General features: G+C 45.9%; 1 protein-coding gene across 2 annotated transcripts in view; it reads left to right on the top strand.

Moving 5' to 3' along the window:
• Window positions 1–3815: 3815 nt before the first annotated feature.
• The window catches only part of KLF10 (KLF transcription factor 10), a 37846-nt gene continuing 23818 nt past the window's right edge, over window positions 3816–17843 (top strand). The window contains exons 1-2 of one of the 2 annotated variants that reach the window (XM_033438162.2): window positions 3816–4743; window positions 6396–6508. The gene's annotated coding sequence lies outside the window, so the exon portion shown is untranslated. Of the gene's footprint in view, window positions 4744–5753; window positions 6152–6395; window positions 6509–17843 lie in introns of those variants that run through there. The other variant, XM_033438161.2, reaches the window with a different exon arrangement.

Below are 17843 nucleotides of genomic sequence, written 5' to 3'. Positions count from 1 at the left end.
TGCAGGGCTACTTTGGGGTTTAAATGAGGGCATGCACAGGGCATGGCACACAGGATGTTTCTGTACACACCACACGCCCTGCTCCTTATGTTCTGTCTCAAGCCAGAAGATATTGGTTCTTCTTTATTAACTCATGGTCCAAAAAACTAAATCCTATTTTGCAAAACAGTCTATATTTCTATACGCGCACTTCTCACATCGCTTTTCTCTCCCCAAATCCCAACACTTGATGTGAAGCATGTCCTCAAGGCTTTCTGTTTCCTAACCAGGATTTCCTGAGCCTTAGACGTGCTTGTCAGGTTTCTTCTGACATAGAGTTAGTGTCCTCACACAAGTCCCTAACAATACGTAGTGGTTAATGGGCTTGAAACATCTTTGGAAATGCTTTACCATTATCCCATACATTTGGCCCAGGAATAATAATAATTTACTGAGGGCTTACTCTGTGCTTTGCTTGCATTATCTCATTTAATCTTCATGCAACTCTGTGAGGTAGGTAATACCATCACCCCCATTTTACAGAAGAGGAAACTAAGGCTCAGAGTAGTTAAGTAACCTGCCAGTGTCACATAACTAGTAACTGGTAGAGCTGAGTTCAGAGCCCTGCTTAACTGGTAACTATGCTAAATTACTCTGCTAATTTACTGCCTTTACATCACCTATGGTAAACTTCCTGGCCTGTTCTCAGTGTGTGATGAGCCAAGCATCAGGATGCACCTCTTCATCCTGGGTCCATAGCAAAGATCTCTGTATCTATGGGCCCGAGGGTCCTAACTTACAGCTCCTGGGGGCACAATATGCTGCTCTTTCCCCCAGAAAGACCCCATTTGTGCTGCCAACCTAAGAGTTACTGCTCCTTCTTTTCCTCATCTCATTCACCTACATGCCATCTACACCTTCAGCTTCTTTGACTTCTGTTTATTGAGCACTTACTTTATACCACAAAAATGTCCAGAACCTAATTCACAATAAGTATTAGCTCTTGATTCCATCATTAAGATTCACACACACACTAAGCAGAAACTAACACACCATTGTAAAGCAATTATACTCCAATAAAGATGTTAAAAAAAAAAAAAGATTCACACACACACACACAAAACCCCTCATGATGGCTCCCAGGGCCCTGTGTGAGCCAACCCCAGGCCATATCCCTGGACCACCTCCAACCCCTTTCCTCTCCCTCACGGGCTCTAGCCCTACTGGTTGCTCTGTTCTTCCAAGAATACTCTCAAGCACGTTCCTCCTTCAGAGACTTTGCACTTATCATTCCTAGCTTGCTTACCCACTTCCTTCGGTCGAATATTCCTTAAAAATTGTGCTGTGCCCTTTTCACAAATGATCTCATTTTATCCTCAGCAACCCTAGGAGGTAGGTACCACATTAGGTTGAAGCTGACAATATTTGACTGCTTGACTCACACGAAAGCAATTTCATATTGTTCAACCTGGTATAATCCTTACTTTACAGATGTAGGAATTGGAGCTTAAATAATTTGGCAAAGGTCACACAGTTATAAAGTGGCAGAGCCAGGATTCAGTCTCAGACCGTTCTTATCCTGAAGTCCATGCTCTTAATGTCTAAAATGTACCATGTGCCTCCGAGACCTTCCCTGTTTCTGTCTTGGATTTTTGTCCTTCCATTTCATCCAGGAACACCTCTATTAAGCTGAGATACAGAGAGACTGAAACACTGATACTTCCACTTTAAGAGCCCAGAGCCTTTCAGTCAACATGAGTGCTGCCTACCTGGATATCCTGAGTCTCTGCTACCATCCAGGCCCAGGTGAGCCCAGGCTGCCGAAAAATGTGCTCTACTAGATTTGCACTTTCTGAAAAGTGAAGAGGAATTATGAGTGTTAGGTATTGGGCACCTGACCTAAAAACAGAGAAGTAACTCAGAAACTGTGGAAGGGAAAAGGAAGCCTGAGAGTTCAAAAACACTTAGAAGGCAAATAACTCTGTAATTCTCTCACCTGTTCAGCAGAAGCCTCCTTAAGAAGTAGGCATAGGGCCAGGGGTTTGGGCCTGTCTCTGAGAGTCACTATCAACACACAAACTTAGGGCCTTTAGGGAACGCCAACCACATCACATCTTCCCCCCAACCTCCCTGCAGTCTGCAGGCCAGATCTGGCCTAGGCTTGATTTTGTGGATGTCGTTTTGAATATCATTCCTAGATAATAATGTGTGTTACAGATTTTACCAGTTATGGAACACCTCCTCAGAAAAAAGTGGCTCCCATGCTCCATTTATCTCTCTGGGTTTCCAGTTTTACTTGGATTTGGGCTTTTCTGACAATTTAGTATCCTGCCGGGTCTTTAAGATTTTTAGAGTATGTCTTGTACACGGAGGGTAATTCCAGAGCCTCTCCCACCATATTATGAAAATGGAAGTCCATTCAATGTTCTCAAGCAGAGGAGTCACTCACTATCAGACCTTTTGATTTGTTTTTTAAAGGATGGCCCTGACAGTTGTCTGTAGAATGGTCTAATTAAGGGGCGGAATCTAGAGACGGGAGACCATTTGAGAGGCCATCGCAGTGGTCCTGGTGAGAAGCAGTGTCCACTTGGTCTGGCCTGGGGAGGTGGCAGTGGAGGGACACAGAAAAGAACCAATTCAATAGGTATTGTTGAGGCATCTGTGCAAATAGTGCTGGCAACCTGCCTCTGTGGGTGAGCTGAGCAGGTGCTCTGAGAGGACCGTCCTACCATCTTGACCATACAGCTAACGGACCAAATGACCTCTGAACCCTTCCCAACTGGATGATTCTCACACCTGATATGGAACAACAGTGACACCTATGCAGTGTTTAATAGTTATGACCCGCTTCCACATACAGGGTCGTATTTGATCCTCATAGCAACCCTGGGAGGTACATATTATTTTTCCTATTTTAAAAATTAGAAAATTCAGGCTTGGAGAGTTTAAATGATTAATTCAAATACTAATCAGACCCAATAGATCTGGGGTTCAAATGCAGGTCTTCTAACTCCAGATCCCATCCAATCTTCTCTATTGAGCAAAAGTGCCAAGGAGACCATAATATTGAGAGGAACAAAATCAATGCTGTTATTTTAAAATAAATAAACATTCCATGTTATTAAATTGATACAAATAGAATTATAGCAACAGCTGTATCTTAGTTCATACTCTGCCAAGAACTGATCAAAGCACCAACTATATGATCACGTTTGGTTCTCACAAGAACCCAGAGAGGTAGGTACTATTATTATCTCCATATTATACATGGAGAAACTGTAGGACAGAGGGAAGATCCCACATGCCATGGAGCGGCTAGGCCCGTGGGCCATGGCTGCTGAGCCTGTGCGTCCGGAGCCTGGGCTCCGCATCGGGAGAGGCCACAACAGTGAGAGGCCGGTGTATTGCAAAAAAAAGAAAAAAGAAAAAAGAAAAAGAAGTGCTATATCCATGGTCTGAATTCTTCTCTTTGTTTAACACTAATTTTTATTGGAGTATAGTTGATTTACAATGTTGTGTTAGTTTCTACTGTACAGCAAAGTGAATCAGTTACACATATACATATATTCACTCCTTTTTAGATTCTTTTCCCATATAGGTCATTACAGAGTATTGAGTAGAGTTCCCTGTGCTATACAGTAGGTCCTTTTTAGTTGTCTATTTTATATATAGTAGTGTGTATATGTCAATACCAATCTCCCAATTTATCCCTCCCCTGCCCCGGAATTCTTCTTTTACTTAAAACAATCCGCCACACCTAGAGGTTGCTTTATTTATTTATTTGTTTTTATTTATTTTATTTATTTATTTTTGGCTGTGTTGGGTCTTCGTTGCTGCGCACAGGCTTTCTCTAGTTGCAGTGAGCGGGGGCTACTCTTCATGGCGGCAGGCGGGTTTTTCACTGCGGTGGCTTCTCTTGTTGCAGAGCACAGGCTCTAGGCGCATGGGCTTCAGTAGTTGTGGCATGTGGGCTCAGTAGTTGTGGCTCACAGGCTCTAGAGCGTAGGCTCAGTAGTTGTGGTGCACGGGCTTAGTTGCTCCGTGGCATGTGAGATCTTCCCGGACCAGGGCTTGAACCCATGTCCCTTGCTTTGGCAGGCGGATTCTTAGCCACTGTGCCACCAGGGAAGTCCCTAGAGGTTGCTTTATTTGGGCCTGAATCAGTATTTAATCCACGGCTCTGACAACAAGGTCTAATTAGGACAGAATTCAAGCATCGACTGAGATCCACATGGACAAATGAACTCAGGGTCACTGTTGCATCTAGAAGGGTAGGAGCCACTTCTCTCTGTAGGAGCCCCATGGAAAGGAAAGGACAAGCACAGAATCCCAGGCTGTCTTGCTACTGGTGTCTGGTCGTGGTAGGGGTCACCAGTGGCCCTGAGTAAGTCCACCTGCCAGATGGTTGGATAGCCTACAGGGCTGTCCTGGGTTTATCTTCTTGGCTGCAAGCCTCCGAGCTCCTGCCCAGACTCGCATCAGGAGCTGTGGGGTGTTGTCTGAGTTGCCAGATTCCATCCACAAGCAGAGACTGCTCACCACTGGTAACATCCAACCATTCAGCAATGAGCTTCCGGGCAATTCTTTCAAGAGACTAGATGGATACCTGCAGCCAGACTTTATCAGACTTACCAAAGTTTGACCTTATAAACAGTTCAGTTTTCCAGAGTTCTCTGGCTTGCGTATGGTTGACAGCTGCACCCTGCCAAGTTCTGAGTCCAACTTTGAAATGTTTATCCTCCGCTACCTGCTCCAGAACACGAGGTGAGTAAGTGGCCTAGGCTCGTGGGCCAGGTGCGTGTGGGGCTGCCTGACACACAGGGTCACATGATAGCACAGATGGCCACCAGCCATGCTTCTGGGCTTTTAGCTCCGGGCAGTTTCCTTTATGGCTCTTCTGACAGGCTGTGACTTCGGTTGGTACTGGGGGACTGTGTCTTCTTGTACCTGTTGCCACCAGGAAAGCACTACATATTTCGTGCCTCTAAAACACTCTACTTCAGTTCCCTGGGACTAAAGTGCAAGGACAATGATAAAACAAACTTGAAGTACAAATAGTTTTCCTGAACTCTAGTCAACAAAAAAATTACCAGTGCCTTCTAATTGTAAGGCATTCTTCCAGGAAGTGTGACGTGGCAGGGGGCGGGGGGGTGATACAAAGAAGTAAAAGTGGGTACAAATACGAAGTAAAAAATACGGTCCTGAGCTTCCCTGGTGGCGCAGTGGTTGAGAGTCCGCCTGCCGATGCAGGGGACACGGGTTCGTGCCCCGGTCTGGGAAGATCCCACATACTGCGGAGCGGCTGGGCCCGTGAGCCATGGCTGTTGGGAGAGGCCCGCGTACCGCCCAAAAAAAAAAAAAAATACGGTCCCTTTCTCATGCAGCAGAGGAGGCAGGCTGTGAAACACGTGCTTCCTGCGTCTCTCCTTCCCTGTGAAGTCTGCTCATCGCCCCCAACTCTGTCAAAAGTATTTACGGTAAACCACACTTGTGAGTGAGCCGTATAACATTGCTGTTTTTCTAGTCAAAAAGGTAGAATGTCAGCAACTTCATTTGGTTCAACCTAATAATCAGTTCTCCCAAAGCACTTTACGTGTTCCTCTATTATGACCCTGTTTTCGATCTGTCTTGGGAATGATTAGGTATTTACATGACCTTGTCCTCCACTTGGCTACAAAACTCCTTGAGAGCATCTCCAGCTAGTACTGCACCTTACACAGAGTAGGGGAACAAATGAATAGGAAAGTAAATGTGTGTGTGTGTGTGTGTGTGTGTGTTTCTAAGCAGTGTGCTGGTGTTGGGGATAAAAGGCTGAATCAGCAAGGGCCCTGCCCAGGATGAGCTCAGGTCTCAGTGAGACAGAAGGAAAATTTCACTCCATCAAGCAGGGTTTCTCAACAGCAGCATTATGGACATTTGGGATCAGGGAACCCTTTGTCGTGAGGGTGACTGTTCTGTGTGTTGTAGGATGCACGGCAGCATCCTTAGCCTCTACCCACGATATGCCAGTGGTATACCCTCCACCCCGCCCCCATCCAGCCTTGACAATAACATATCTCTAAACAGGGCCAAATGTCCCCTGAGGAACAAAATCAGCCCTATGGAGAACCACTGCCACAGATGAGCTAAGGTGGCAGGATGCCAGTGTAGCAGCTCAGAGGAAGTACCTGGGGTAAGTCTTGAATGACAAGTATGAACCAGCAAGGTGAAGCAAGGCAGAGGCCACTGTACAAGCCAAGACATGACAGCTTACCCGTACTTTACCTTGACTAGGCTCAAGTATGACCCGCATGTAAGTGAAAGGCAGTGACTTCAAACAAAAAAAAGCAGCCTACGTACTCTCTCATTAAAAAGTAGATCCCATCAAGTCTTGGTTTCTGATATAACTTTCTTTCTATAAATTCCTCTGCTTTCAGCAATGCTTGGCCCAAACATAGGACCTTGATGAATTAAGTGAGGTCACTCAGAAGTTTCACTGCTTGTGTGGAAGCAACGTCAGGAGTTACAATACTGTCTTCTTCTGGCAAAGGTACTTTACCGCATGTTTTCCTCTCTACTTTTTTCTTTTTTGCATTATATTTTTTAAGTGCTTTAATGAGATGTTGAACACATACAGAAGAATATTTAACATGCAAGCACACAGAGTACCAATGCAGCATGTAACCTCCATGCAGCCATAGACATAGACTATCACAACCATCTCTGAAGCTCACTGTGTGCTTCTGATATCATTCCCCTCTCTACCCCACAGAGGGGAAAGATTTTTGTGTTTACAGTTATTTATTCAACAGACATTTTACTGAATACCTCACTAGGCTATGGGCCAGGCTCTGTGCTATAGAGCAGTGAACAGAACAAAACCTTCTCCTCCCTTACTTAAAGCACTTTCACATCAACCATTCAATTTAATTTGATGTTCTCAATATCCCAATGAGATACCTATAAGCAATGAATAATTACTCTTTCCGCCACGTCCTTCACACATGAGGAAATAGAGGCTCAGACTGTTGACTTGTCCCAGGTCACATGGTTACTAAGTGGCAGAACTGGAGCAGGAAGCCAAATGGTTGTCTCCTTCCCATCCACCTTCCATTACTCCACAGAGCCTGCCCCTCCCCTCCCCTCCCCTCCCCTGCACGCCTGACAGCAGATTCACTCCTACCAAATGCCAAGCTCTGCAACTAAAGCGAGGCAACTGCAGAGCCAGGAGATGCGCAGGATTTAGAGACCCCTAATGGCCCTGCTGGATTCAAGATGAACCAGACTGTGTGTTGGGGCAGGGAGAGAAGTCTCTGCAGTGAAACAGATCCCAGTGGGGGCAGACTTGTCCCCAGGCATTTGGGTCCATATCAAACCCTCATTTTGTTTTTTAATTTTTCTTAAATTTTAATTGAAATATAGTTGGTTTACAATGTTGTGAATTTCAGGTATACAGCAAAGTGGTTCTTTTCCATTATAGGTTATTACAAAATATCGAGTATAGTGTCCTGTGCTATACAGTAGGTCCTTGTTTATCTTTTTTATATATAGTAGTGTGTATATATTTTTTATAAGATTTATTTTACTATTTATTTAATTTATTTATTTTTGGCTGCATCGGGTCTTAGTTGCGGCACGCGGGATCTTTGTTGAGGCACGCAGGATTTTTCGTTGCGGCGCGCGGGCTTCTCTCTTTAGCTGTGGTGTGCGGGCTTAGTTGCCCCATGGCATGTGGGATCTTAGTTCCCTGACCAGGGATCGAACCCGCGTCCCCTGCATTGTAAGGCAGATTCTTTACCACAGGACCACCAGGGAAGTCCCGTAGTGTGTATATTTTAATCCCATACTACTAATTTTTCCCTCCCCACCCTTTCTCCTTTCGTAACCAACCATAAGTTTGTTTTCTATGTCTGTGAGTCTATTTCTGTTCTGTAAATATGTTCATTTGTATCACTTTTAACGATTCCACACATAAGTGACAACATAGGATATTTGCCTTTCTCTGAATTACTTCACTTAGTATGATAATCTCTAGGTCCATCCATGTTGCTGCAAATGGCATTATTTCATTCTTTTTTATGGCTGAGTAACATTCCATTGTGTATATATATACCACATCTTCTGTATCCATTCCTTTGTTGATGGACATTTAGGTTGCTTCCAAGTCTTAGCTATTGTAAATAGTGCTGCTATGAACATTGTGATGCATGTATCTTTTCAAATTAGAGTTTTCTCCAGATATATGCCCAGGAGTGGGATCGCTGGATCATACAGTAACTCTATTTTTAGTTTCTAACCTCCATTTTAAAGTTGCACCATATCAGACAAACAAAGCCATCTTTTTGCCTTTTACATTTGATTGGAAAAAAAAGGTTATTTGTGGTTGGTTTAATGGTTACTTGTGTTGGATAAAGTTGGGGCCATTTATTTAGGACTCAATTTCTACTTTACTTGTTGGTATTCTTTGGCAAAGGCCTTCCTGCACACAAAAATATGGATGCCTCTGATGGCCCAGATGGCAGTAAGACAGCTCTCAGAGGCTGCTTAAGGCAAGACATGGCTTCCATCTAGTGTAGCAACTCTGAGCAGTTGGTAGTAACTATCCAGGGTGTTGTCTTGAGAAGACTTGAGGGCCAAAATAGAGTAGTGATCATGGGCACTGGAGAATGGATTGGGGGCCCTTATGTCACATATTTACTAACCTGGATATAGTTTGTGATCAGCCAAGATTGACCAAGCACCAGTGAAGACCTCAGACCAGAAGGGTCCATGGTGCCCAGTATCTGGCCTCTTGGTGTGTGAATCACATACTCTATAAGGGAGGCAAAGATCTGGTCCCTGGTTCCTGACCCTTTCAATCAAGGACATAGCCTGATAGGAAAGACTCAGCTCCAGAACCAGATGTGACCTCTAGTGATCTAAAAAGAACTATATATTTGGTCTCTGCCCCCAGTTCCTGACACAGAGCTCCTAAATCCCTAGGAATTTCTTGGGTGACAGGAGCATCGTTTGTTCTAAAGAGGTGACTCTTGGTGGGCTTCTGGATGGCTCAGGATGGGGGCTGGTCACTAGAAAGACCAAGTCACGATTAGAAGCTTGGAGTTTTCAGTCCCATCCCCACCATTCCTCTGGGGAGGGGAGAGGGACTGGAGATGAGTTGATAATGGATCATGCCTACATGATGTAGTCTCCATAAAAGATCTTCCGGGTTGGTGAACAGATCCATGTGCTGGGAGGGTGTTGCACTCCAACTCCATGGGGGCAAAAGCTCCTGCACTTGGGACTGTCCAGACCTCAACCTATGTACCACTTCATCTGGCTGTTCACCTGTATCCTTTATTATATCCTTTACAGTAAACCAGTAAATATAAGGAGGTCCTATGAGCCATTCTAACAAATATTCGAAGCTGAGGAGAGGGTCATGGGAACCCCTGATTCATAGCTGGTTGGTCAGCAGTACAGGTGACAACTTGGGACTTGGGGCTGGCATCTGAAGTGGGGGACAGTCTTATGGGACTGAGCCCTTCACCTGTGGGGTCTGTGCTAGCTCCAGGCAGTTAGTGTTAGAATTGAGTTAAATTATAAGGTACCCAGTTGGTGTGCACTGATGATTGGAGAGTTGTCGGGTATAGAAAAACCTACCCGTCTGATATCAGAAGTCTGAGGAGTTGAGGAAAACAGGGGTTTTCCTTTAGTTCTGCTTGATCCATTCACTCATTCCACAAACATTTATTGCATGCTTTTCTGAGCCAGGTACTATACTGGTCACTGGGGATCCAAAGGCAACCACATCAGAGCCCCTGTCCTCAGGGAGCTCACTGTCTAGTGGGTGAGACAGATATCAAACAAATAGTAACACTACAGTGTAGTGCGGGCTGCGGTAATCTTGCTAGAGCTTGTTGACACGAATGATCAGGGAAGGATGGCTGCCCATGGCACTGGGGACAGAAAAATTGTACAAGGACCAAGGAAGTTCTATTCTCCCCTGAAACATTTTGGTGAGACTGTTTTGTGACCTGTCTATGCTTGATGATACTAGGAAAGCAATTAGAGGCTGGACTCAGGGCCCCTTGGCATTAATGGACAGAATAGGTACCCAGGGCAGCTATATATATCCGGTTATGCAGGTTGTGGCCTGCACAAGGGCACCCAGATTAAAAGGGAAAGCGGGAGGAAGGAAGGGGTGATTTTTACTAATGCTTCCCAAAGGAGGCACCTTTTTCTAATTTGCCCAAGGTGCTGTTATTTGCCAGCAGAGAATCTGGGGAATCATCTTTTTCAATTACCCTGTGATCATGGATGGTAGGACTAACTGAGTTACCTTGTAACTGATGTCAACACATCTTAATAGCCCACGAACATTTCTTGGATCTAAATGGAAGGCCAATTCCCAAGTCTTGCTTTATTTTGGACACGGGAAGTGTTTCTTGACTGGTCAGTCAGGGTTCACCTAGGGGAAGCAGAAGCCCCTGTGAGTTCTGAGGTAAGGGATTTGTTATAGGAGGGAGACCTGACTTCCCTGTGGGAGGAGCTGGGGAGGTGAAGACCTGGAAGGGACTGGAGGGTCAGAGAAGGAGCCACCAAACATCCAGTCGGATAAGTTAAGTAGGTCCCACCACTGCGGAGGGACCGCAAAAAAGCCTTCAGGGAGGTTTTGCAGGGGGACTCTGCCCTGTGTGGGTCCCTCCTCCAGGGCTCTGCCACCAAGCATCTGAGGGAGGGTCTGGGGCTGCTGTTAGGAGGAGCTGGATGTGGAGTGGAGGAGAGTGAGGACAAGTGGGACCTGGCACCTCTGTGTCTGCCTGTCACCGAACTTAACCCTGACTACCTTCTGAGAGTAATGGCCGCCACCCCACATTCATCTTCCAGATCTTTTACGAGTTCCTCCTTTGTCCATCTCTAACTCAGCGTTACGGGGAAGGGGAGCTGGGAGAGGTAGTTTCATTTTAGCCAAGTTCAGGGTACAAACCACCACGCTTGAAGGAAAGCGGGGGAGGGGTGTGCAGAATAAAGACACAAACACTGCAGAGTCCTTAGTTCAAAGCACCTGAGGTTCTGAGATGTGTGTGTAGCAGAATTGCTTGGGGGAGATGTTGAAAGACAAATTCCCAAGCTCCAACTCTCAAGATTCCGAGGTCGCATCTGGGCACCTGTTTTAACAAGCTCTATAGGTGATACTGATGCACATAAACCTTGAAAACCACTGTCACCAACCTTACAAGCAAATAAATAGGTTATTAATCAATTCAACCCTCATGGCCTGCTGTTGAAAGCCCTCAATAACCTGCCATTTAGGGACCCTGGGACCGTGTCCAGATGTTGACACTACCCCAAATTCCCTCCTCAGCTGGACTTTGATTGGTCCTCCATCTGCATGCCTGCACCCTTTCAAAAGCAGATGAGACCTACTCTCCTGAGCTCTTCTCTGAGGGAGCTCGGTGTGGTGGATCGGCAGAGGAATCTCACCTGATACTGCCAAGGTGTCGATGGATTGGGAAAGCTGACGTATGCTCCACCCTGCAAACTGGGTTTACTGGTAACTCACACAATGGATTTATTTCATTCAGATGATTACCATTAAACAGTATGCACCTGACAGTCCAAAGTGTGTGGGCATCTGTGCAGGGCACTATGTGAAGCAAGTGAAAATGGTGGGTACCTGCCTTAGAGGTCAGGGAGGACCAGATTCACAGACCCTCCCACGTTCCTTATTTGCCCTGGGGCTCTCAGACTCTCCCCTCAGCCACCTACGTACACACCACTTCCACTGGCTCCATGGAAACTTTTGACCCAAAGCTATGGGAAATGCCAGCCTCTAGCTGCCTGGGGAGGTAAGGCAGGCAACCCAATAAATCTCCAGGGGTGATGGGGCAGGGCCTGGAGTGGCCCAGCTAAGGTGCAAGGCTGAGCTGAGAGATCTCCCTGCAGAGCCCCATAGGGTCAGAGTCAAGGCCAGCATGTAGCTCTCCAGACCATCCCTTTCCCACACCTGTGTCTTCTGACTTTGTGACCAGAATCACAAAGAAACTGAAGCACATTCAAGATGCCCCTTTCCCCTGTCTTCTCCTAGTATTAGTCAGCAGTACTGACTGAACTAATCGGCGGGCTGGGGACCCTCACACGTTAAACCTGCCTTGACAACCCAGGGACCTTGATGGGGAATCCTGAGTTTCACCCTCAAAGGACCTGACTCAAAAGGTGAGACCAGGACGCTGCATTTTAAATGGTGCCACGAGGAAGTCCCATGCAGATGGTCAAGGACAAGATTCTGGAAAACATTGTCTAGGCAGGATGCTTGTGGAGGTGGGGTGGGAAGAGGAAGGGGCAGACCAGAATAAGACTTCACAGTCTAGGTGGGAAGGCAGATGGCACACAAATGAAAGAGACTTAAGGACAGGCAACATGCAGAGCCCCACAAAGACGCTGGGAGAAGGGAGAATTTACTTAGGTGCATTGATCTCTGTCTGTTTTGTTCATGGCTGTGTCCCCAGCAGGGCTGGGACTAGGGTGAGACAAGCGAGGCACCTAGGGCACAAAATTTAAGGAGGCGCTCACTCTCAGGTGACAGCCCTGCTCTTGCTGCTGCTAGAGGGAGCTGCTGCTTAAATTCTGCATCCTAGATATCTCGCCCTCCTCATAGCCCTGAAACCTACAATTATGCCTAGCGCATAGTAGGCACTCTGTAAATATTGGTTGGGTGAATGAATGAATCTCTTTAACAAACATTTACTGGGTGCAAACCATAACACTAGGTGTGGGCAATGGGGGAAGGGGTGGGTCCAGGAGAAAATGACAGCCTAGAAATGAATTGGACACAGATTGAGCTCTGAAAGAATTTTTAAAACTTGATCTAGTAAGGTGAGCAGGCTGGGAAATAAAAAATGCAAGGGAGTGAAGGCTGCTGGAAAGGGAAGGGTCAGGGGCAGGGGTGAGGGGGTCTAATCCATCTCTGCTGGATGACGTGCTCTGTGAGAGCTGAGACCCTGCCTCTTCTGACATAGCCCCGTTCCCGGCACAGGGTGGGCACTTAATATACATTCGTCAAATGACTGAATGGCAAGCAACAGCCTGAAAGGTCCAGAGACATGCCCCACTGTGCTGTGCACCTCTGTAGTTGAGTCTAAGTCCAAAAGAAGCAAGCGCCTGGAATTCGCTGAGGTTAATAACAAAGGCTCCCTGACGACCCAGCCCAGCAGATCCCACACTTGGCTGATTATCAAAACCATCTGAGGCGTGTTTGGAAAATACTGACTCCCAGGCCCTACCCTAGAGGCGCCAAATCAGGGTCTTTATGGCGGGGCTCAGGAATCTGTATCTGAAACTCCCCAGTGCAGTTCATGAGCACCCGGCCTGGGGACCATCGCTCTAATCAGGAGACCAGACCCCAGCTTCTCGAGTGCACTTGGTGGGCTCAGCCTCCAGGAGTGGCCACAGCCCTCCCGCATACCCCCAAGTCTGTACTGTGGTAACATACACATGACATAAAATTTACCATCTTGACCATGTCGGTGGTATTAGTACATTCATAACATTGTACAACCATCATCACCATCCGACTCCAGAACTCTTTTCAGCTTGCAGAACTGAAATTCCCACTCTGCTTCCACAGCTGGCGTACCTGGGAAGTTTAGATGTGTCCCACAGGGGGATGGGACATGTGACTGTGGGAAGGTCTGAAGGTGTGGGCCCACGGGGGCAACCTCAGCAGGCCTTGATTCCCTTCACTAGAAGAGGGCGCCGTGCTTCATGTTGCTCTTTCAGGCCGATTCCTTCCCCCAGATAATGATGAGGAATCAGCTGGGCAAAGAAAACCCTGGAACTCCCAAACTCAGAAGCATCCTTCAACTTAAAAAACAAGGGAATTGATGGGAATTCCCTGGTGGTCCAGTGGTTAGGACTCCGCAGTTTTACTGCCGAGTGTGCGCATTCAATCCTGGTCGGGGAACTAGGATCCTGCAAGCCATGTGGTGTGGCCAAAAAAACAACAACAAAAAAACAAGGTAACTGAAAGATTACCTCCTCCCTTCTAACACTGTCCACCTGCCTCCCTCATCTTTGCCCAAGGAGATGAAATGAGGCTGCTTCTTCAACTGCATCCAGCTTCTTATACTCCTAAAAGGCAGGAGTTGGCCAGAAGGTGGCTACTGAAACGCAAGGGCCATCTCATAGAGAACCTCTGCTTTAAAAAGAGGTCAGTTGTCAAAATGAACCAATTCAGAAGCATAGCCCCTGGAGGATCTCAAGCTGTAAGCAGTGGTAGGAAGGATGCCTGGGTCAGGCCCAGGAAGTGGATTAACAACCTTGTGACCTTTTTATTCCCCCCTCGGCCTTGTGGTTTGCGGGATCTTAGTTCCCCGACCAAGGATTGAACCTGCGCCCTCGAACCTGCTGGACCGCCAGGGAATTCCCCCTTGTGACCTTTCTTTATCACATTCTTGTTAGTGGGTTTAGGCCTCCTTTACACAGTTGTCTGGGGGAAAAAAATACCCTTTGTTTTGGAGGATTATGCAAACATTTTATAAGTGATTTACTGGCCTGTGTTTAACCTTTATTTAGTTGGTCCTGATTTACTTTACTAATTGATGCTCAATTCCGGGAAAAGCTCTGGTTCAAGGTTTACAGCCTGCCGAAAAAGTGATTAAGATGTGTAAACACACAGCAGGAAGATTCTCTTCACTGTTCAGGTGATAAGGGGCTTCAAATACATGAATGGCATCCACACAGAAAAGGAATTAGATTTGGTTGGGGTGGAACTCCACAATGGCAGAACTGGGATTAGTGGGATGGAAGCTATAGGAAGAAGTATCCACTTGGTACGAGGAAAAAACTTTTGAACAATTATAATTATTTTAAAATAAAAATGAAGTGCCCCAGGAGGTGGTGAGCAGCTGAGCACTGGAACCATTGAATCAGGGGGTGGAGGGGTCACCTGTCAGGATGCTGGGAAGGGTTTGAGCTGATGTCAAAGGAGATCCAACTCAGGTCTAGGATTCTGTGATGAATGTTGGAGCTAGAAAGTTATATACACAGAGTTACTCCCTGTCCAGGGCCAGGGAAATGCTTTTCAGACAGGACTAAGGAGAAAGGATTTCCACATGGGAAGACTTGTTACAGAAAACATTATTTCAATGGGTAGTTAACAAAATAGAGCATGCATGTGAACTTATTTACAGAATGGAGATGGTGTTATTCACGTTGGTCACAGGGCTGCTGTAAATACTGAGACAATATGGGGATGTGCTTGGAACAGAGCCTTAGCTCAGTAAGTGTTCGAGATTATTAATAGATTATTTACAATGCGTAAAAGTTAGCTGGTCAATTTCTTTCTGAGGACATAGTCATTAGATGGCTACTGAAATAACTAGGAATCTATAAAAATTGACTGTGGTATATTGCCCATGGTAGAGTAGGAGGAGATAGGTTTTGGGGTTTAGAAACTAAAACTTGGTTAATATACCCACTTCTCCAATCACAGGAGATAGTAACTATCTGTAATGCCATGTTCAAATACAGAATACAGTAACTTGCGTTACCTAGCATACAGTTTACAGTGTACATTTACCTCTTTTGCATATAGATGGGGACATATGACATAAGTATTTACATGCATATTTATAATTACTCTAATTCCTTGAAGTTAGGAAGTTAAGCAGTGAAAATATTCTTATAAAGTTATAAAATTGGTCCCTACCAAAACATCACTTCTCAGGTAATACTACTACCCCCTACTTCTTCTGTGATAGGGCTTTAAAAGTCCAAGTAAAGTGAAAAATGTTATGATTTATAATTTTGTCAGAAAATGTATGCTGAGAAAAATAACATATAATTCATTCTCTAAGAATTAGTGCATGTTTGGGACTTCCCTGGTGGCGCAGTGGTTAAGACTCCGCACTCCCAATGCAGGGGGCCCGGGTTCGATCCCTGGTCAGGGAACTAGATCCCACATGCATGCCACAACTAAGGAGCCTGCCTGCCGCAACTAAGACCCGGCGCAACCAAATTAATTTATTAATTAAAAAAAAGAATGATGCTTGTAAAACAAGAGAATTAGTGCACATTTGCAGTGATAACCTAGACTTATTAAACCTAAGAAAACATTTTAATATCATTTAGTTTCATTTTTCAATATGAAGTTCCAATCAAACTTTTTCCCCCACTGATTACAAAACTGTGATTCTCTAAGTGAATTCATATTAAATGCTCTTGCCTGGTAGCAATTATCCTCAGATGTGGGAAGAGAAAGAGAGGGAGTGTGAGCAAGCACCAGCGACCTTTCTCAACTGTTGCCTAATTCTCTAGCTAAGTAGCAATGCGAGACAAACAGATCCACTGTCCTTTCTTCAAAGTCTTGTGAAATAGAAGCAGAATGACATTTCCTTTACTAGAGGAGGCCCTAAAAAGTTACCCGGGTTCTTTTACCAGAATTTTGCTGGAAGAGTTTGTGCGATTAGTTTTAAGTAGACAGCAACATTCAGATCAGATACTTCAAGACACTTCAGAGTTCAAACCTCACCGTGACTTTTTTTTTTTTTCGGTACACGGGCCTCTCACTATTGTGGCCTCTCCCGTTGCGGAGCACAGGCTCCGGACGCGCAGGCTCAGCGGCCATGGCTCACGGGCCCAGCTGCTCCGCGGCATGTGGGATCTTCCCGGACCGGGACACGAACCCGTGTCCCCTGCATCGGCAGGCGGACTCTCAACCACTGCGCCACCAGGGAAGCCCTCACCATGACTTTTGATTGCCATTTGAATGCATTCTTAGAATTTCAGAGCTAGAAAACCATTCTAGAAAATGGTCCCTGGGGGTCAAACTTGTGTTGCTTTTGGTCAAATACATTTGGAGGCAATCCTCTCATTTAATAGGTAAGAAAACTGAAGAGAAAGTGGGTAAGTGATTTTCCCTAGACAACAGGAGATTAGTGGCTTGATTGGAACCATGACCCAAGTCTCCCGGAATCACCTGAGGATCTACAAAAACTGATACTCCCTGATCCTACTGATGTCTCGGTCCCACCTCCAGAGTTGCTGACTTAATTGGTCCTGGGTGCAGCTGAACTGGGCATTTTGAAGAGCTCCCCAGGTGATTCTAGCATGCAAGAGATTCACTGATCTTTCCTAATTTTTGCTCTTATGAAGGAACCTATATCACTTTCCACTACAGTCCTTCTTCCTATCCTTCCACTTTTTCCTCACAGTTAATCCTAGTGTTGCCATATCCCAGCAATTATTAAAGCCCACTGCCTGAAAAGGTGAGGCTGTGTGACCTCCAATGGGCGGAAGAGGGTGGGAGGGCTGGGGACAGTGCGGGGGTGATTCAGAAGGTGTACGAAACCACAGAACAGCGGGCACCTAGTCCGCCCGGCCTTCTTATACTAAACAGATGGTGAATTTCAAAGCCGAATGTACGAGGGAACCAATGCCATACACCCAAATTTAAGTTTAAATATTCTCCATATGCTCGGGTTTTGAATTCTCTCCTGGAGCAGCAGGCAGCAGAAGCTAACCACCCCGAGTCCTAGCAGACAGCAAATGTCTCTTGGAGCTGAAAACTGCCAACTGCTCTGGTGATGGGAGCATGAAGCCAGGCCCTGGACCAATCCATTTCACCACCTGCTTGCTTGTCCCTCAGCTGTGAGAGGGTCTTTTCATTGCATTTAGTTGGGTGTGTAACAATGAGTGTTGGACGCTGTCCTAGATGGGCAGTGGTGAAAATTTAAATTTAGAAATTACTCTTTCCTTTTGAGAAAAGTGATCAGTACAAGGAGAAAAACCTGTTCCAGAAGCCCGTGCCCTTGTGCTGGGCTTGTGGCCACAGTGATCAAAATGACACAGAAGTTCTCTGCCCCACCTTCAGGGCCACCAACTTCAGGCCCTCAGATCTCGCA

Source organism: Orcinus orca, chromosome 17 (assembly GCF_937001465.1).
Source record: "Orcinus orca chromosome 17, mOrcOrc1.1, whole genome shotgun sequence".
Classification (NCBI taxonomy): Eukaryota; Metazoa; Chordata; class Mammalia; order Artiodactyla; family Delphinidae; genus Orcinus; species Orcinus orca.
This window is presented reverse-complemented; position numbering and strand designations above follow the sequence as displayed.